This window comes from Crocodylus porosus, unplaced genomic scaffold (genome assembly GCF_001723895.1).
Source record: "Crocodylus porosus isolate Cpor-Errol unplaced genomic scaffold, CroPor_comp1, whole genome shotgun sequence".
Classification (NCBI taxonomy): Eukaryota; Metazoa; Chordata; order Crocodylia; family Crocodylidae; genus Crocodylus; species Crocodylus porosus.
The window spans coordinates 106935785-106958142 of record NW_017728947.1 but is presented as its reverse complement, the minus strand read 5'-3'; positions in this window follow the sequence as shown (position 1 = coordinate 106958142).

The window sequence follows — 22358 nt, the reverse complement described above, 5'->3', positions numbered from 1 at the left end:
TTTGTTGCCTTCCTCAGAAGTATTGGGTATTGGCCGCAGCCAAGGCTGGGGATTTTGACTGGGGTGTGCCAGTGCTCCTGCTGAGACTAAAAACTGAAGGGTCCCAGTTAAAGCATCTTGGATCAGTATGGACTGTGGGGGGGGTTCCTTCCCCTGTAGCAGGCGGTGTGGCCCTTTTCCTTGGATCTCTCAAATATATTTTAACAACACTTGCCAGAGCTGACCTGAGCAGGGTGCAGGGCCCAGAGCAAATCAGACCATAGATTTCATAGACATTCGGGCTGGAAGGGACACCCCGGAGGATCATTGAGTCCAGGCGCCTGCCCAGGGGCAGGAAGTCAGCAGGAATCATAGGATCCCAGACAGATAAACATCCAAAAGTGTCTTGAAGGCGTTCAAAGTGGGTGCTCGAACCACCTCCAGAGGCAGTCTATTCCAGACCTTGGGGGCTTCGACAGGAAAGAAGTTCTTCCTTATGTCCAGCCTGAAACGGTCATGGAGGAGTTTGTGACCATTCGACCTTGTCATCCCTTGGGGCGCTCTGGTGAACAGACATCCTCCCAGATCCTGGTGAGCACCCCTGATAAACTTATAAGTGGCCACCAGAACACCCCTGAGCCTGCGCTTTTTCAGGCTGAAGAGTCCCATGGCTCTCAGCCTCTCGTCATGAGGTCTGTTATCCTGACCGCTGCTCATGCGCATGGCTCTCCTCTGCAGGGCCCCACCCCTGTTCTGATCCCATGGGCCCTGGAACCGAAGAAGCTGCTGCCATGGGCCGCAGCAGCAGCGGCAATGGGAGTGGGTATCGAGTGGCTGGACATGGAGCCACCACTCAGCCCAGCTCCACGGGGCCCCCCAAAGTGTGGGGCCCAGGGCGGTTGCCCTGATTTGTCCTCCCCCCCTTAGGGATGGCCCTGACCCTTGCAGTGGCAGGACATTGACAGTCCTTATCCCCCTGCTTTACCTGTGGCAGATAAGGGTGTTTAGGGTCAATGTGCCTTGTAGTTGTGCAACAGAGTTGTTTGTATAGTTTTAGGAACAGGTTAGATGAGCACTTGTATGGGGTGATCTGGATAGGGATGAAGCTACCATGAGCAGGAGTTTCGATTCTAAGTAGAGAAAACACTGGGAAAAAACAAGGCACAAAAAGTCAAGAAAGTAAATGAAACAAGCCCTGGAAATGTGGTCCTGACAAGAGCTGAGAGAAAGCTTTTAGGCTAAGGGCTGCTGAGAATGAGGCCCACAGCTGTGAGCAAACCGTCGCCTGTTGAAGCCCTGCAGCGTTCACAGAAGCATATTTTTGTGTGTTCTTTACAACTGTGACAGCTGAAAGGTATGCCTATGTGATAAAGGTGCTTACTGAAGGCTTTATGAAGATTTTTTCTGTATTTTTAGATATTAAGCTATGTGTTGTTGCTAAAAGCCTAATTAAAGTTTAAGATGTAGTGAAGCCTTGTATAAAGTGAAGCCTAGTAAATTTAGCAAAGCCTAGAAGTAGTAAGGCCCTGTAGTGCAGTTAAAATTACCTTATCAATGGAAAGCAAGTCTTGTACTGCTATAGGTCAGTCTAAGGACAGTTGAAGAAAAAGAATCTGAGTGGTTGTACATTATCAGTGTCCTTCAGAAGCTATAAATTAGCTGGAATATCTGGAAACCATTCAGGAGGAAAATGCAGCTCTGTGAAAAAGATTAGTTAGCTGTTGCCTGGATCAGTGGACCCCTGGACCTCAAGGAGTCCAAGAACTGTATTCCAGGGTCCTTCCCGGTACCCCTCGGACAGTGCTGATCGGGGACATCTGATTTCACTGAACTTCGTAGAAAGAAGAACTTGCTGTGTATCAGGCATCAGAGGGGACTGCTGATAAGTTGCCGACATGAATTGCTTTCGTCTGTCATCATTTGTCTTGTTACTATGCATAGTTGTGTTTTTGTTAAGTTAATAAACTTTTCTTACCTTTCTACCCCCAACCACACTCAATCCCAAGCCCTCCGCAGGTGGCTGAGACAACAGCCACCTGATGCTGGCCTCAGTTCCTCTTGCCCAGGTCATGAAAGAATAAACTAGCTGAGTTCAGGAGCGTTCTCTGGTTTGGATGACTTAAGTTACCAGTAGTTACCCCCTTGAAATTTCCTAGATCATTTTCTGAGGATGACCCTGCTCTCCTTACTGCTTTTTCACCCTTCGCACCTCACTTTATAGGGATGCCACAGAATCAAAGCAAGAATGCCTGAAGGACTCAAGAAGATCAACATAAAATCATAGAAAATGAGGGCTGGAAGGGACCTCAAGAGGTCGCATCTAGTCCAACCCCCTACTCAAAGCAGGACCATCCCCAGCTAGATCATCCCACCCAAGGCTTTGTCAAGCCAGGTCTTAAAAGCCTCCAAGGATGGAGACTCCGCCACCTCTCTGGGTAACCCATCTCATTAGGACAAGAGCCCTGCTGTAAAGAGCACAAAGACAATGTGGTTCCACATCCCTAGTGCTGCTTTCCCTTCCCTACTCATTCACAAAGGATGTCTTCAGGTCTGTGGTGATGCGAGGACAAGTTAAACTGGCATTGTCCCAAAAGTAGTGTGACACTCGCCAAATTAGACATTCACAGGTAGAGCATTCAGGGGAAGGATGCCATTCCCCGTCATCCATTGCTTCTTGACATGCCTGTCAAGACAGGTAGATTCTCAGTTGATGAGGCCCCATTTCAAAGGACGTCTTTGTGATGTCCTTCAGCACTCACCGCCCTGGTTTGAAGAGGATTGTAGGGATGCTAAGAGATGTGAATTCAGCAAGTAAAACTGATATGAGAGTTGCAGAGAGGGAGAGGGGCTTGGCATGACTGTGTCAGTGAAGGATGGAGGCATCTCCCTGCTTCTCCAGGAGGTGCTGAATGAGCGACTTTCAGTCCTTCTTCACAGTTTTCCTTTTAGTTTCCACTTTGGCATGGAAGTCACAGCACGAGGGTTTCAGTCTCAAGGTTCAACTGTGCTAAGGTCTCTACTTCGGGCTACTCCAGTGAAGCACTGGGAGAGCTTCAGCCCAAGGAGAGTGAGCTGGCTTCTCTCTTGAAGGAGACAAGCTACTGCAAGTACATCATAAACGTCCCATATGCCATCTCTACTTCCTTGTTTCTGGGGTTAGTTATCATTTAAACGGCCAGTTCCACCTTGAAAGGTAACCAAAAAATAGTGGTGTGGATGGAAACGGTTTTCTGTTCCAGTAACATCAGAGGTTCTTAGGGTACAAGTGAAAATGGTTTTCAAACTTGCATTGGGATCTTACAGTCAGGCTGGGCTCACACACTGACCCTAAGACTGGTCAAACTGAGCTTAATAGATAAAACAAAGATAAGCTCCCAGCCCTTTGTCCATCACCATGAATGCCTTCTCTGTCCTGCTTAAGACCCTCCGTTCTTGTGTTTGTCTCTCTTCTTTGGCCCCAACCTCTCCATCTGCTGCCTCCACAGAAAGCTTACATAAAAAAAGTTTTTCTCCTGAGGGTTTAGAGAAAACAGGTTCCCATTCTTCTAAAGTCAAGTTGTCTCTACCTAAGGACACTATCATATACAGTGCACAAGCTCCAACCTATACGCATCGCAGGAGGGGACTTTTTGATAGCTCATGAGAAGGTCCCTGATGGGTCTGTAGAGCTCCACACCTACATGCAGAGCAATGTGTTGTTATTTGATAGAAAGCCATGTGTATGCACCTTGAGAAAAAAGGCGTAACAGGTCTCAGTTGTGTCTGCTAAAAAGACACTGAACTTGGGTGATGCATAAAAACTAGTTGGTCAAACTGGTTCGAGGCATGTCCTCACTGCTCTGACCAAGCTAGGAAGAGTCGCCATAAAGGTATGGCCCCCTGTTCACCCTGCTCAAGTGAATGCTAGAAACCTCACAAACCTGCCCTTAGAGCGACACTAGATCATTAAACAGTGGCTACATTACATATTTTTGGAGGGCGTTTGGCCCAGACAAAACAGGGATATGCAGCTGCAGATGCTTCAGAGCTGCCCTCCCCACCACCTACAGGCAGCATAGATCTGTCCCGAGTGCCGTAATAGCAAATCCTGGAGAATAAAAGTTGGTCCTTGAACCCTGCCCAGAAGCTTATTCACTGGTTGCAAATCTCTGGCTATCCTTAGCAGATACCTGGTTTACTCTAGTCTGCTTAACACACAACTAATAGGCTTTGATTGTACTATGAAGTGTGCGTGATTGCACTGTCACATGAGAAGGTCTGATGGACTTAAATAAACATCTTACAGAGAAGGAAAACAATTAACTGTAGCATTTGCTGGAAAGCCAGGACAAATACAACACATACCCCAGAGACTTTACCAATCCTGCATCCTTTGACACGTCTTCACAGTTTAGAAAAAAATAATCATGCCCAATCATTTAAAAGAAAGGCAGCACCTGAGAAATAACACTGCACGTTCCCTCTGGCGTTCAGCTGTTTGCTACATCAAACCAACCCCTTTCCAACCAATGGGCAAAGCTGATTATCATAGAAATCAGAGAAGTTGGGCTGGAAGAAGGGCCCTCCAGAGGTCATCTAGTCCAACCCCCTTCCTGAGGCAGGATTGTCCCTATCTAAACCATCCTATACAAATCCATACAAACCTAATCTACCCTGACATCTGCTGGGAGACAGCAGATTCCCACCGTTCACACAGGTTCCTATCCTGTGTACAGGACCTCCACCTGACGCAGGAGGTCCATGGTCCCACTAGGCAGAATGCCTTACTGGACCTGGTATTGGCAAAGGGGGATGACATGGTAGGGGACCTAAAGATCAGTGGTCACCTAGGGGACAGTGGCCACCAAATAACAGAATTCATCATAAGGCGCAGCGTGTGTAAGGTAACTAGTAGGGTGGACATGCTAGATTTTAGGAAGGCTGACTTCAGCGAACTCAGGCATCAAGTCAATGACACACTGCAGAGTAAGAGATTTGGCGAGATGGGAGCCCAAGAAGGGTGGCTGTGCCTTGAGGAAATGATCCTTCGGGCACAGAGGGAGACGATCCCAATGTGAAGAAAAAGGGGGAAAGGGGCCAAGAGGCTTCCTTGGCTGACCAGAGAAATCCAGAGCGGCCTAAGGACAAAAAGCGGGGCATATAAGCAGTGGAAACAGAGAAAGATTACTGAAGAGGAGTATGCCTCCTCAACTTGCAGTTGTAGGGCGGCAGTTAGAAAGGCCAAAGCTACCATGGAGCTGAGGGCGGCATCCCAAGTTAAGGATAACAAAAAATTATTTTTCAGATACATAGGGAGTAAAAGGAAGGCACAGAGTGGAATAGGACTACTAATAATGGGCAAAAGCAATTGGTGACAGACAGGGAGGACAAGGCTGAACTCCTTAGTGAGTTCTTTGCCACGGTGTTCCTAAACAAGGGGCAAGACAAGTCTCACAAGGGGACTGTAGAGAGGCAGCAGCTGGGTGCCAGACTACCAAGTATTAACCCTGAGATGCTGCAAAGTCACTTGGAAGGACTGGATGTGTTTAAGTCGGCAGGCCCAGACGAGCGCCATCCGAGGGTAATGAAGGCACTGGCCAATATCATTGCACAGCCAATGGCAAGAATATTTGCGCACTTGTGGTGAACGGGACAGGTCCCGGAGGACTGGAAAAGGGCCAATGTGGTCCCTATTTTCAAGAAGGGGAAGAAGGAGGATCCAGGCAACTACAGGCCAGTCAGTCAGTCTCACCTCCACCCTTGGCAAAGTCTTGGAAAAGATTATTAAGGCTCATATATGCAAAAGCCCAGCAGGAAAAATTATGCTGAGGGGAAACCAGCATGGGTCCTAGCAGACTCCAAGATGAACATGAGTCATCAGTGTGACAAAGTCATCAGGAAAGCTAACTGCACTTTATCATGCATCAGCAGGTGCATGACAAACGGCTCCAAGGAGGTGATACTTCCCCTCTATCGGGCACTGGTCAGACCGCAGTTGGAGTACTGTGTCGTTTTGGGTGTCGCACTTCAAGAGGGATGTGGATAACCTGGAGAGGGTCTAGAGAAGGGCCACTCGTATGGTCAAGGGCTTGCAGGCCAAGCCCTGTGAGGAAAGACTGGGGCACCTGGACTTCTTCAGCCTCCACAAGAGAAGGTTAAGAGGTGATCTTGTGGCTGCCTATAAATTCATCATGGAGGCGCAGAAGGGAATTGGTGAGGCCCTACTCAACAAGGCGCCCCGGGGGTTACAAGAAATAATGGCCATAAGCTAGCAGAGAGCAGATTTAGACTGGACATTAGGAAGAACTTCTTCACAGTTAGAGTCGCCAAAATCTGCAATGGGCTCCCAAGGGAGGTGGTGCTCTCCCCTACCCTGGGGGTCTTCAAGGGGAGGTTGGATGGGCATCTGGCTGGGGTCATCTGAATCCAGTGCTCTTTCCTGCCTGTGCAGGGGGTCGGACTCAATGATCTATTGAGGTCCCTTCCAACTCTAACATCTTTGAATCTATGAATAATCTAACCTCTTACTAAAACTACTGTCAACCCTGACACAAGACATAACACCCTAACCTCCCACAAAGGTAAAGCAGGAGAACCACAGCAGCCTATGCCCTGCTTCTGGAAAAAGTTGTTAATATACACTCTAGAGATCCCAGGCTACGCCCCTGGCTACAGAGGAAGGCAGAAATCCCCACAAGTCCATAATTCACCAGGAATTATTCCAGGGCAGGGGTGTCTGCGGGCCAGATCTAGACACGGCGGGGTGGTGGCTCCCTGGCATGTCTGTCAGAGCATCTGCACTGATGCAGCTTTGAAGCCCAGGTGAAAGCTGCCACCACTCACTTGCCCCGCTTTTCCCCTGCCGCTGATTTTAGCTACTAACAGTGACCAATAACCCCAAATTCGGCAGGAGGAGAGAGGGGGTTGGGGTCACATGCAACAGTGGTTCACCCCCTGGCGCTGTGCCAACAAAAGCACAGGCCACCAGTTGGCCAGCCTAGTCGAGGGGAATCTCACCTTCAGTCAGTTCACAGGAGTTGGAGAAGTAAAGCTAAAAAAAGTAACAAGAGGCATTTGCAGTAGGGCCGATTCTCTTTTTTCTTTTCTTAAAAGAGGCTTGAAAAGACCCTCCATATTTGAAGATCTGAATGCAGAGTAACAAGTTACGGGATTGAAATGAGGGCCGCAAAGAAATGTAGATCTCGTTACACAAAAAAGTGAAGCACCTTGTTCAAGAAGACACCCAAAATGTAACCTCTGGAATGGTCCAGCTGCTTTGGGCAAAGCAGCCACCTAATCAGCACTAATCACCTAATAAGAACAGAGTGGTGGGACGCTACAATAAATAGGAATCAGGGCTCATGGTGGAGGTGATATCTTTTACTAGGCCCACAAGATTTTTGCACAAAAAAACCAAAACAAAACAAACAAAAAAACCCCAACATTTAATTGCAAGTTTTGGGGCCCAAACACCCATCATCAGGCATCAGAGGAAAGACTGTAAAAGTTCTCAACAAATAGGATGCCCTTGGTATACATCCGTGGAGTCAAGACTGGTCCTCGACCTGAGAGATGGAGGGAGGTTCAAAGAACACTAAGAACTTCGGCAAGGAGAAGACACCCGGAAAAGGAGCAGATCTGCTTTGTTCTGGAGACTATTGATATGACAACAGTACCGAGAGGAGCCAGGCAAAGCTGGGGGCTTGTTGCACTTGGTGCTGCACAAACCTATAAAGCAACAGAGTCCCTGGGCCAAGTTGCTGCCAGTCTGCCTCTCCTTCCTGCTCCTTCCCACAGCCTCCTCTGTAGCCGTTTCAGGGATCAGCCACTGCTCCTTGCATGCTGAAGGAGAAGATAATGTGCTGGGACAGCTTTATTGTTTCCTTTGATAAGGCAGGAGGAAAAAAAAACACCTACCAGCGTGGGAGTAATGATGAGGGGGACAAGCCGACCTGCTAGACTGATGATGACTCATTTCCATCACAGCCTCATCTCTCTCCCTCGTGCTCTCAGGATGCTCTCGGGAACACTTGGAAAAATGAGCTCGGAGACAGTCCTGCCCCCTCCCCGACTCACCTGCTGCCGTTCAGTGTGAACTGCGGTGCTAGAGGGCACCACGGAGCACTTTGCTTTTCGGCCTCTTGCAGTTAGCACCCGATGCCCACGTTTCCTGGCAGATGAGAACATCAGATGCCGTAGCCTTCAGCGTGGCCACTTCCATCTCCCGACAATAAGCCCAAAAGATTGCATGCTTCTCCCCGTACCCGGCTTCCAGGGAACAGGGGAGGTTGGGCCTGAGGTTGAGTTCATAGGTTGCTACATAGCAATCTTTCTAAAGCAGAGCGGGGAAGCTGCTGTTAGGTCCTGCGTGCTGGGACAATGACCAGCCTGACAACATCTCAGCATGGAAGATGACGAATTCCCAGCTTTGAAGTTCAGGGCAATTTAATGGGACCAACTTGTCCGCTATGGAGTGTCACTCCAGTGCATCCTGTTCACATCAGTCAGCATTGCTGGCAAAGGCAGAAAGTCGCTGCGGTCACCTCCGCCGGCCAACGCAGAGCCAGCTGGCCTAAAGGAGGTGACTGCTTTCATCCAGCCCACTGCGGCACTGTCACGTGTCAGAGGCTCCAGCAGCAGCCCTGCCTAACAGAGGCTACCTCGAACTCCCACGATTGCTTGCTCCTCGAAACCACCTATATGGGTTATGGACTTTAATAAAAAATTAAAAAAAAATCAGTCGCACACTGACTTCCCCACTCAAACAGCTAAAAGCAAATGGATGACATGTCTCAAGTCACCGATGGTAGCTGATCCATCAGGCTAGCTACAACTGCTGGAAACACAAAGAGATGTCGCACGCACAAGACTTGAGAGATCATCCCAGGAAGCCTGGAGCAGAGAGAACTTCTCTCTTGCCCGTGCAATGTGGCTCCAGAGCCCTTGCCTCAGAGACCAGCAGCAAAACCATGCTGGTCAGTCCTGGAAGGGATATGTGAATGCATTTCACCATTTCTTCCACCCTGAGCTTGGGAAGACAGGATTGCAAACAATGGCAACAGCACAGGACAGAAGAGGTGTCATAGCGAGAACACTGTTGGGAGTGCCGTGACACTGCTGGTGGAGAGAGTACATTATGATATGCCCCACAACCTCTCTCCTGAGGCTCTTGGGGCCACCAGCTGTTTAAATGACAGCAGAAGTCTCAGCCAGAGCATGGGGATTTAGCTATACCCGTCACAAAACGGGTCTTTGGACCCTCAGCCTGCACCCAGGGATGTAGGTCTTAGACATCATAAAGAAGTCAGACTGGAAGGGACCTCCAGAGGTCATCTAGTCCAACCCACTGCCTGAGGCAGGATCATGCCTATCCAAACCATTTTACCCAAGTCCATTGTCTAACCTCTTAGTAAAAACAACCATCATAAGAAAAAATGTCTTTACTGTCCAAGCCCCCGAGACCTGGAATAGACCCCCTCCAGATGTGGTGCAAGCACCTACTCTGGTCTTAGTCAAGAAATGCTTGGATGCTTATCTTCCTGGAGTCCTTTGCCCCTAGCTGACTTTCTGTCCCTGGAGCAGGGGGCTGAACATGATGATCTTCAAGGTCCCTTCCAGCCCTAACGTCTACGAACTCTATGAAATCCCTGACACAATACAAGACATACCACCCTAACCTGCCACCAGTAAAACAGGGGGACCACAACAGTCAATGTTCTGCTGCTGTAAAAGGTTGTCAATATATGTTCAAGAGATCCCAGGTAGAGGGCCATGCCCTCTACTACAGAGGAAGGCACACCCCCCACAGCATATATGACCACGGGGTAAAATTCCTTCCTGACTCCAAATCTGACATTGGTCTGACCCTGAGCAGAGGGGCAAGATCCTCTAGCCAGAAGCCTCTGGCTTTAAGTCCCAGCAGAAGCACTGGCACACCCCAGCCCAATCCCCAGCCTTAGCTGCAGCCAACACTCAATGCCTCTGAGAAAGGCTTTAAAACACACACCTGACACATGTAGCACAAAAGGGGATGGGGGGTCCCTCCTTAGCCCTATGCAGCAACCAGCAAAACTGAGCAAAAATCCAATCCCTCACACTATAATCCCCCACCCCCTGCCAAAGGCAGTATCCTCTCCTCCTGAGCCCTCCACAGCAGCAAGTGGTCTAAGATCTCGTCTTTATGAGGCCCCATAATCATGCGCAGTAACATTCCCTAAATGAAATGTATTACCTGCTAATTACACAGCCCATCCAGCCATTGCCAGTGGAGGACCTGTGCTGAGCATCCCTGAGAAGAGAGCCAATGAAAGGGACAGAGGCAGAGATGAAGTTGGAGAGCTCAAGGCAACAATGCAGAGAGCTCTCTTGTGCTGTGGTGCCCTGCCTGACCTTGGGTGACCAGCCGCTGACATCTCCAAATGACAAGCATAGTACTGACTGAGAAGCAAAGCATTTTCAGAGCTGTGGTTTTCCACTTGTGTTTGCTCTCTTCCTTTTCTCCACCAGTGTGAGACTCAGACAAGGTCAGACAGAACCTGCTGTGCAGTCTGCATCTGCTTGACAGTTCCCACCTTGCATTAGCAATGACATATTCTGGCATAGGGCATTAACTTGTACAAACCAGCTTCTACCAGGGAAGAATTACGGTGAGCTGAAGGTCTGGGTCATCCTCCATGGAGCCACACCCCATTTCTGGGTAGCAGGATGGGTCTGAGTGAAGGCGAAGCGACTGTTCCTGGCTGTCTGCAGGCTCAGAGCCTTTGATTATGCTCAGGTTGCCACTTCAAGCTTTCCTTAGCTTCAGTATAGTCTAGAAACAGTTCTTTTAAAGGGCAGTAGAGATCCAGCACTATTATGAGACTCCATGAGTCAAGGCTTAAAGCTTTAGCATCTTAGCATGCAGACAGACATAACAACTGTAATGTGTCCAGGTGAAATATCCCACTGCCAGGAGTCTAAAACTCCAGCCCAACCCCCTATAGTTCTCCTCTCCCCACTCTCAAACCAGCAGAGAGGTAGCAGGGGCGGGGGCTGGGGGTGGTGGAGGCATGATTTTGGCAGTGACAGGGGCCCTAGGAATCAGTAGGTGTCTGTTGGGGAAGCTGTGTGTGGGGAGGGTAAGCCTGGCTCTGGGTTTGGCAAGGGTCCAAGCAGCTGATGCAGAGGTCCCAGTGGGACCTAATGGCTGGAGAGCAGGCGGGCTGTCCAGCACCCTTCCTCCTTCCTCCCTTATCCAGATGTAACCAGAAATGAAACACTGCGAAACAGCACTTCATGTCAAGAGGTGCTACGTTGGAGTGCTTCAGCTACTTCAGGAACAGTTCAAAGAGCTAGTTTGTAGACACAGATGGAAGTGACAATTTTCGCCCAGTCTGGCCCCTGAAAGCACTCTACAGTCATAACCAAACAGAAGTGCATAGCTGCAGAGTACTATAAAAGGGCCTGATCCCACAAAAATCTGAACCCTCATTGCATGAGGGTTTGGATGAAGACACTCCAAAATGCAGCATTTTCACTAACTTGTGTCTGTGCCACCTCCCAGCCCCAGTGCTGTTTTCAAAAGGGGAGAGGGCAACAAGAGTGGAAGGAGTTTGGTCTGGAGTTGTTTTAGTCGGCGCTGGAGGGTGGGGCAGGTGGACTGGTGGGCTGACAAGGTAGAGGGCCTCCAATCCACCCATCCCACCTTCTAGCACCAGCTGGTGACCCCCTAGAACAAGCTCCCTCCCATTTTGAAAACAGCACTGGGGCTGAAAGGGAGGAGGGGGAGGAGGGGCATTGCTAAAGGTGACCAACTGCAGGTTCACAGTCAGCAGCTAGATTCCCTAACACCTGCATCCCCCCACCCCCAACCCAACAGCGAACTTCTGTTGGGTCCAGTGGATCAATGCAACTCATAGCACTTCCTGCAAAGCGCTATGAGTTACAGCAGGAAGCTGCTCTTCTGTCTGCATCTTGTGTATCCAGCTGGACTTGTTCCAAAGGCACTCAAACTGCTTACTTGTTACTTCCATCTGTGCACTTAATCCATCCCAGCCTTAGGCGTTTTAACCACAGGGTCACCAAGTCTCAGGCAGAACAGGTCTAAGGGGCACGGCGCTGAGACCCCCATACTACCGGTCTCCTCTCACCCTTCCCAGTGTTGCTGCCTCTGGCGGTTCTGCAACAGAATCTGGGGTTAGAAGGGTCAAAGTTCAACCCGTTGTCCCAATGCCGGAGTCCCTGATCCTATACCATCCCAGCCAGATGCCCAGGCAGCTTCTCCTCTTCAGTGAGGGAGATTCCACAATTTCCCTTGGATAAGGCACAGCCCAGGCCCAAAGTCTGGCAGGGGTTTCTGAGAGAGAAGGATCCAGCCAAGTTCACCTTTTCTTCTCCCTTTGCCACCTCATTTGGTAGCTAAGCAACTTAAAACCAGGTAGAAAAAGCAGCAAGTCCACTGAAGTCATTTAAACAGGCGAGCCAGACACGAGAGGTACTGTCAGGTCCTATCATTGCTCTATTCAGTATGTAAATATTTCAATTCCATTATGAAAATTAATTAAGCATCTCTTGATTTACTGCCTGCTCCCTCCACCATAGCAAATATATAGAGCTGCCCAAAACACAGAGCTGCTGCTCTGTTGCCTCACAACTGCACTGCTGCATTTTTATTGACTGGAATAAGGGATCTATTGTCCTTCACCCTGGAAAGAAAAAGCTACACACACACACACACACACACACACACACACAAAATAGGGAACATTTTCTTCTCCCGAGTAACAAAAAGATTGTAAAAGTCTTTCTACCTACTGGATACCTCCTTTTTCACAAGTCAGCAGCAGTAACAAAAGACTTGTGGGCTTCACATTAAAGGGAATTTTTGTAGCAGGAAGGTAGTGAAAGGATAAGAAAATAAACTAGTGGAAAACAGAATGAAGCGAGCTTGCTGCACTTCAAAGGGCTGGTGGTTGATGATCTATGCAAGCCTATCTGCTTTAATCTGATGCATCCTCTCATTTTCATATTATACCTGTCGCTGTATTCATGATGTGTGCAATATGCTTATTATGTAACCAGTGATCAAATGTTAATGGAATACTTCAGTTGGGTTTTCAAGAACCTGCAATCCCTGCAATTGTGGAGAAGGCTAAAAGGACACCTTAATGTGTTTTTCCGTCCTGCTACCTTGAAAATGGCTACAGGGGCACAAGCTTTTATTCCGTCCTAGCTTACAAAGACAAGACGCATTGGTCTTTGAGCTTCTGTCCCCAGCCACATAGACTATTTGGAGAAGAACAGCATCAGGCAGAGTCCGGAAGAGTCAAATCTAGTGCTCTCAGGGGAGTCAGAAGCAACCCTTGGTAAATGCAAAGTTCCCAATTTCAAAAAGAATTTAACCAGACTGCTAAGACTGAGGGTGCCTTGTCCAAATCCAAACCAGATGTTAAAGACAGCGGCGAGTCAATCCAGGCTGTTACCAGAGAGTTAAAAACACACGGCCAATAGATCCTTAGTTTTGGAAAGAGCTAGCTATATGGTTGGGGAATGCTCTGCTGTTTTTCATTATGCTTTTATGGTTTCCACCAAGTGCAAAAGCTAGAGGAAAAGCCAAGCATGTACGTGAGAAGCCAATTCACAGGAGTGAAGGCTTTGTCCAGAACTGGTGCTCTCAGCCTCTTTCACAATGGGAGACTCATCTTGACAGCTAGATTGTCCAGCAGACATCAGCTGTCTCGCTCGCCGCCATCTGAAACACCAATCCTCCCCCATCCTGCCTGCAACTGTATGTCCTCCCTGTGGAACAAACAGCAATCACTTATTAGGAAAGACAAGTATTTTAAGCTGTCATTTAAAGGAAATTTAGCAATGGGAAACAAGGAGAGAAGCCAGCGAAATGACTAGCCAGCAGAATGCAAGCCAGTTGCTAGCTCTCCACAGTCTGAGAACCCCATAATAACCACGACATCTTGGCAATGGCAAATCACTTTGCTCTGGCATCTGGACCTGCAGAGGCAAACATACAGCAACATGCTCTACTGCATAGGTGGGCAACCCGGCATGAGCATCACAAGGGGCATGGGCAGCCTCTGTGCCTAGTAGATCAAGGAAGGGGCAGGCCTTGCAGCAGCCAATAGGACAGGAAGCATAAAGCATAAGAGATCTGGCAAGGAGCATGGAGTCGGGTGCAGAAAGCAGAGTAGAAGATCAGGCAGGGGAGGAGGATCAGAGTGGGTCATGGAGAGGGCGTGGGGCTAATTTGTGGTATGGCCCCCACTGTTCTATTGCATTGATCAAATGCAAGGTGCTGCACCTCGAGGGGAAATACCAAAAACACAACTAGAAAATGGGGGACACCTGGCTGAATGGCAGCTCTATAAAAAAGAACTTGGGAGTCTTGGTAGATCACAGACTCGATATGAGTCAGCAGCATGATGCAGCTGCACAAAAGGCAAATGCAGGTTTGGGCTTCATCAATTAAAGCATTAGGTGCAAGACATGGGGGGTGGTAGTGCCTCTCTACTCAGCACTGTTTAGTCCTCATCTGAAGTAGTGTGTGCAGTTCTGGGCTCCACATTTTCAAAAGGACATGGGGAAATTAGAGAGGGTCCAGAGGTGAGCAATAAAGATAATAAAGGGCTTGGAAAGCAAGTCAGACAAGGAGAGGCTAAGGGGTTGTTCAGTTTGCAGAAAAGACATTTCAGAGGGGACACGGTATCAGTCTGCAAATATCTGAAGGGCTGCCATAAAGAAGAGGGAAAGGACCTTTTCTCTCTTGCTGCAGAGAGGAGGATATGGACCAATGGCTTGAAGTTGCAGCAAAGTAGGCGTAGATTGGATATCTGGAAAAAACGTCTTCACCTAGAACAGTGAGGCGGTGGAACAGACTGTCTAGGCAAGCTGCGGACTCTCCATCACTGGAGATGTTCAAGAAGAGGTGGGACAGCTGCTGGTCAGGGGTGCTGTAGGCATAGGGGTCTGTGTTACCCCTATGCAATGCACGGGTATTTCCCATGCTTCTGAGCCCCCCACCACACCCTTTCTGCTACATGTATCAGGTGAGTTTTAAGCCTTCCTCAGAGGTTGCGGGCTACAGCCAAGGCTGGGGATTTTAACTGGGGTATGCCCATGCTCCTGCTGGGACCAAAGCCAGACAGACGTTCCTGACTAGGGGGTCTTGCCCCTCCACTCAGGGTCAGACCAATCACCATATTTGGGGTTGGGAAGGAATTTTACCCCATGGTCAGATTGGTATGGACATGGGGGTAGGAGGGTTGTCTTCATCTGTAGCCGTGGCTGTGGCCGTGTACCTGGGATCTCTTGAGTATGCATTGACAACTTTTACAGAAGCAGATAACTGGCTGCTGCGGTTCCCCAGCTTTACCTATGGCAGGTTAGGGCATTATGTCTTATGCTGCATCAAAGTTGATGGTAATCTAACATAGAGTTTAGATGATGGGTTGTATAAGATGGTGTGGACAAGGGTGATCCTGCCTCAGGCAGGGGGTTGGGCTACGTGGCCTCTGGAGGTCCCCTCTAGCCCAACTTCTCTATGATTCTACAAGATATTGAGTACTGCTTCCTGCTAGTTTGGGTCAGATAACAGGTCTCTGCCGGCTCTACTCTTCTGCACTTCAGCGATTGCCCGATTTCCTTGCTGGCTGACTGGCAACAGAAGCTTTCCTGAAACAGACCCTGATTGTAAGAAGCTTTCGCAAGCAAGAGCTCACAGATCACCTCTGTAGCTCCGTAATAAGAGTTCTGTAGTGTGAGAAAGACTTGCAAATTGCCCTAATGTAAGCATCATACTGCAAAGCTTCCTGGCCTCGACACCAGTTACCATTCTGTTTGAAGGAATTTGCCTTTCAGATTCATAAATCCATCCAATGTGAAAAGCCACTTTTGAAGTGACATTTATTGTAGCCATGCTAAAGGTTCTGGCGAGGTGAAAAGCAACAGCTGCTCCTGATAAATCAAATCCCCCTGGTTGCCACTGAACAGAGGTGATGCTGTAGCTTCATTTTCCAAAAAAATCTTTAAAAAAAAAAAAAAATCAGCTTTGCTGCATTATCGGCATCTCATATCACTGATGATGGTTTCTTGTTTTCATGGTAAATGGAATTCTTAACCGTGATGTGTTCAGGACCTGTTAATATATTTTGTCAGCTCTTCTTTGCCATTTAAACTTGAGGGCCAAGTGGACGCAGCAAGAGTCTTGTAAAATAGTTTAAAGCCAGGCAAACAACTCAGCCATGCAAATGCTGTCCCTGTCACAAGAAGGCGCCATTAGGGGCTGTTTAATCCAGGAACCATTTGCACCTAGAGTTTCTTGATCCACTCTGACCCACCCCACTAGAAAGAATGGCCCTAGAAGCCACTAACAGCATAAAACAACAACGTTATTGCTCCTGCAGACTTACGAACAATGTTCTTCTGTACCAATAAATGGCGCACTTTGTGTTAGCAATCTGCCTAATCATATACGTACAACACTGGCTCTTGACTATTTATGTGTGTATATAAAACTCTTTGCAACAGGAAGAAGGTGCTTGTTCCAGCAGGTTATCAATAAGTGGGTGTGGAAGAAGCCAGCCTTCCAGAAGGAAGAGAAGATCAAAAGGCTGTCCTTCTTCTATCCCTGGGTTGGTACCTGGCTCAAAGGCAGCTAACACAGAAATACAACCCAGAAGGTTCCAACAAAAAAGACTTTCATTGCAGCCCTGTGAGAGACCCCCTCTGTTGATACCACAACTGGATTTCTGATCTGGGATCTAAACTGTAGCCAAGACCCTCACAGGTACATTATGCTACACTTGTGGGGGAGGGAGGAGGGGAAGAGATATTCCTTATGGCTGAGTACAGACAGTCAAAAAGCCCAAACCTGAATCAATTCAGGCTGTGCAGGTTAGTCTAAGCTGCAGAGATTAAACTGAGAAACAACTGGACAGACCTTCACTTTTGATTCAGGAAATGCAGCCACATGTCTGCAGTGGCTCAGGCCAGAATCCAGGGGGCACTAGAGCACAGATCTCTGACACTTCCTCTTCCTGCTGCCCCTGAGGTCTCTGGGATTTGAAATCCAGAATTACAGCAGCAGGAAGTTGCAAAGTTACTCATTACTTCCTCTTCCTGCTGCCAAATTTGGGATTTGTAGTTCACAGTTGTAGCCAGCAGTAAGTTTTCAGCAGGGTAGGGCAGGGCAGCTCTGTACTCAGGGGAAGGGAAGTTTAACCCTCCGCCCCGGCCCCAGACCCCAGCCAGGGTTTGCTAGGGGCAGGGAGCAGTCCTTGCCTCCCCCCACTACCCTTCTCTACTGGAGCAGAGAGCACAGCACAGCCCAACCCAGGGCTGGAGAGCATGCTGGGATGCTGGGGGACAGTGATTTAACTTGAACCAGGAAGGGTTCTGGGACAGAAGTTTTATAAACTGGTTTGACCCAAATCAGTTAAGTCTGATACTACATTCAGCCAGGTTTATCTGAAACCAGTTTGGGTCATTTTGAAACTGGTTTATATGTACTGAACTTCTGTTTTATTACAGGTTTAAACCAGCTTCTGATCACTTAAACCAGTTTATGTGCAACTTCTGTCTGTAGCCGATATGAAGAAAGCAAAATAATTCACCGTGTTAATACCTACATGCTAATAACTAGAGTAAATCAAAACTTTACATTTGTGATGTTTCTTGAGGAAAAATGGCTTTTTCACCCAAACGGCCACTTCTGTTGGAAATGCCTACTTTCCAGTTTTTCAACAAAAAGGCCCCAAACATTTCTAAAGATAAAATTTCACCAAAAATACAATCTTTTTCACTTAATTTGTTTTTTAGCAAATAATAGTCTTTTCCTGGGGATCGACAAGAACCACTTCCACATAGTGATCCCTGGTAACATCTCTGACGGCCAAGAGCTCCCGAATCAACAAAAAAAAACCAAAGCGCACAAAGATAAAGGTACGGACACGGTTTTTGTCATACGAAAGAAGTCATTTCCCAACAAGTTCTACTGGTACCAAACCTGCCAATAGCCAAGCAAAGCATGGGAGATTGGCAACCAATGAAGCTGAGGGGCTGGGACTAAGAGCAAAATTTTGTTTTGAACCTGAGCATGGTGACCTACAGTGGCTGGAAACAAGCAGCCAGATTTTTAAAGATATTTAGGTGCTTAAAGATGCAGGTGGGCCTGAGTGGGAGCTTTAAAATTGGCTCTTCCCAGTAACAACCCCTCTGCCCTCTCCCCCCAGTCGGCAAAGTTCCCTCATCTACTATTGTCGCTCTGCAACCACTTCTGATGCAGGTCATCAATAGGGTCTGAACCTTAAGCAGCACCATAGGCCGCAGAACAGGGTGGGCCACCCAACTTCTAGCACATTAATTTAGCTAGCTATTCAGTTAAAAAAAATAGCTATGCAGTTGTAACTGGAATGACAGTTGCACGTTTGTGGGTTATATAAATTAACATGCTAAAAGTTGGTTAGGCCATGGCCCGGGTGTCCCATCCCGTTCTGCAGCCTATGAGCAGCACAGACCTCCCTACATGAACTAAAGGAGTAAATCCTCCCTGTCCACTATAGCAGGTTGTTATCCACAAAGAACTAGCCACTGGGGGGGCAATCGCACCAAATTTTCACAAATTATTATGAGCCAGCATGACTTTTAGTCTTGCCATTTGAGCCACCCGTCTGCTATTTATAATTCATTCCTAATAAAGACATTTGACTTAGTGGCAGGGAGGTGTGAGTGGGGACAGTGCTCCATTTCTACAGGGACTGGCTAATGAGAGATTTTTCTATTATTGGGTTCTCTCTTACCATTTTTCTTAATTGATGTTACACACCTCATCCTCTAAACTTCAAGGATGACAATAATTAGCACAGTGAGTCTTTATTACCCTAATCATCTCTCCCCTTCAGGAAGTACAAGATCTAACACATCAGCAATGATTATGAAAAATGGTTCTGCAAGGAAGATATTTATGAGCCTTACTGGATGCCCCATGATGTTGTAATGAGAGGATTAGCACACACCACATGCGTATCTCTTTAAGAAGGATATTTATTAAAAATGCATCGATTGATCGCTGTAGGCACATGCACACAGTTTTTTAACAAGATACCCCCCTCCTGCTGAGTCTGCCTTTGCCTGAAGCAAAGAGGGAGGGCGGCAAAGATAAACAGTCGTTCATGGGTCCTGTAATTAAAAGTAGCCTTTGCATTATAATATAGGTTGTGGCAAATGTTACAGCAGCAATCTTGCTCTCAGTGACACCAGGTGGCCATAAAAACCCACTCTGAAACAGGAATGAAGCCCATAAAGAGAGCATAGCTGTAAAGGCGCTTGCATCGCTGACACTCTGCAATGAGGAGAAAGAGAGATCCCTGTCTGGTCTTTCAGTCAAGGGGCTGTAAGGAGTCCAGCTCTGCCAATCCCAGTTTTTCAAAACTCATGCGTTGAACCCCCAAGTCTAGACATATGGCACCCACTGAAATCAGTAGGAGACAGGTTAAAACAAACAAGAGAAAGTATTTGCAGAATTCATCACCGCAGGAGGTGGCAGGGGCAGATAACATAGTCAGGGTCAAAACAGGACTAAACTCGTTCACAGATGATAGGTCTATTTATAGCTGTTGAACAGAGCGATCAGAGATGTCCCTCAGGCATCTCTAAAGCAACGAGGGTGGATGCAAATGTAATGAAGAGGGGACAGATCACTCTTGATCTATTTGGTTCAGCGCTCTCCCTCTAGCATCTACTGCTGCGGCTGTCGGAGACAGGATAGTGGGCTAGAGGAACCACAGGTCGGACCCAGCGTGGCACTTATGTTATAGTATTAATGCAGGGCTCCTTGTTAATGCCTTTGGGCATTTGACCTCTTAGGGCTCATGTTTTTGAGCTTTTCTCCCAAGCCACAAGGGCCAAAGACATCCTTTATTTTCCCAGCTGGAAGCTGAAATTCTGATGTAATCGGGAGCTGGGCCTTTCAGGTAGACACCAAAGCCTGCGAGACCTGCAATAGAGGCTGATGGTTGGTGACAATGGGAACCCACTGGTAAAGAAATGTCAACAGCTATTACCAGTACTCTCCTCCCTACTTACACACTACTGTTCCTTCCTAAGAGCACAGCAGCCAGTACCTCTATCCTCACAATATTCCTGCGCAGTAGCAAAGTGCTATAAGGTGCTCCTCCCCCTGCTCCCATTCCCCTCTTTCTTGTAAACAGACAGGGAAGCCAAGGCCTGGAGAGATGAAGTGATATTACTCCATGTCATGCAGGAAACCTCTGGCACATCTGGGAATTGAACCCAAATCTCCTGAGTTCCAGTGTAGTGTTTTCCTCACAAGGCCGACCTACCTTCCTAGCACGTTTCAAGTAGATGGCAGCAGTGAGTCCAGGAAGCCACAGGGTGCCTAGAATAGTTTCATTTGTCCTCATCAGGCCCAAACAAATACCTTGGGGCAAAAGCAAAGCTAGCTTTGAGAGAGAGGCAAATTGATGTCCCCAGCAGGAGTAAATCCGAGTCTCACACCCAACTCTTCCCAGCCCTGTGCTCTTGCCTGGAGACCACACGCACGTGCACAGCTGACACTTCTCAGACTACGGCCCTGTTCCTGACTTCACTGATGCAGTTGGCATCAGACAGTCTGATAAAGCAAATACTTCAGCCCTTTGGTTAAATAATCTCAAGACTGGCCAGAATTATAAATGGAGCTGGAGTATTTTCAAATGGAGTTTGATCGGCATGTGAATGAGATCATCTGGCACATCTACAACAACAGGGGTCCGGGCTTCACAACCTAAGGTGATCTCGTCCTATCTGATGTTACTACTTCAGCTGGTGCAAATCAGCCACATTGCAGCCACAACACCAGCTGAGAATCTGGCCCTGAGTTTTACCCAGTACCAAAATGGACTTGCTGGCATGAGTAGCACATGGGCTCTGTTTTCCCCTATCCTATGCTAGGGCTCCTCCAGCATGAGGAGCAAATCTACAATGCAGTGGTAAAGCACTTGATTTTGTTGCAGAGGAAATAAGCCACGTCCACCAGCTTCTATGCTGCACACATCACCTCCCCAAAGAAAGCCATGAGGATGCTGTGAGAGTGCCCCAAAGTTGCTACTCCTGAACAGGCCAGTAACTCAGGTCTTGAGCACGGCACTAGGACACCCCCAGGGCATCTTTTCTGCTTCTGTTCCAGGATGGTTGCACATGGAGCAGCAGGGGAGGGCAGGGCTTATTCCTCCAGCAGCATGACGGAGTGCTTTGGTGCCATTGCTAGTGACCCTCTCCCCATCTGCATGCACAGATGTTGAAGGATGAGTAACAACCCAAGGCAGCCTCCTCCAAAAAGCTCACCAACAGGCTTACCTAGCCACACCCTGCATGTTTGATTACCACCTACCTTCTAGCTCATCATCCCAATGTCAAAATACCTCCAATCTGCAGCATGAGACCTTGCCCTGCTCCAGTCCACTCCTGAAAGTGTAAAAAGCTGAAGTGCTCTGGGTCAAGATACAAGGGGGCCATGGGGAAAGGGATTGAACAGTGGGGGTCTACTACAGACCCCCCAACAAAGGGGAGGAGCTGGACCGGGAATTTTCGAGCCAGCTTGCAGAGGCACTTAAGGCAAAGGACGTAGTTATCATGAGTGATTTTAATTACCTGGACATCTGCTGGGAGGAACAGTCAACCAGGTCGGACCGTTCCAGGAGGTTCCTGGCCGAGATACAGGACCTCCACTTAATTCAGGAGGTGCACAGTCCCACCAGAACAAATGCCCTGTTGGACCTGGTCCTGGCCACAGGTGACGACCTGGTCAGGGGCCTCCAGGTCCTTGACCACCTGGGCGATAGCGATCATCGCTTGCTGGAATTCACCATCCAGCGCAGGCTTTCAAGGGCCTGCAGCAAGGTGGTAGCCCTAGACTTCAAGAGGACCAAATTCAATGAGTTGAGGAGATTAGTGGGAGAGGCACTGGGGATCCCGAGAGCAGGGGAACTCAGTGCCCAAGATGAGTGGTCGTTCCTTAAGGAGACGATACTCAGGGCCCAAGGGGTGACCATCCCAACAAGAAGCAAACGAGGCAGGAGTGCCCAAAAGCCCCCCTGGCTCACTAAGGGCGTCTGGGAATGCCTGATTGCCAAAAAGGTGGCGTACAACTGCTGGAAGGGGGGTGCTATCTCCAAAGAGGAGTATACCTCCTCTGCTCCAGCCTGTAGGGGGGCTGTCAGGAAAGCTAGGTGGACATAGAGCTAGGACTAGCATCCAAGATCAAAGGTAATAAAAAGTCCTTTTTCAAATATATAGGGAGGATGAAGAAGGCACTGGGAAATGTGGGGCCCCTGCAAGATCCTCTGGGCAATCTGGTGGTTGCACCAGAGGAGAAAGCAGACCTCTTTAACCAATTCTTCACCTCCGTTTTC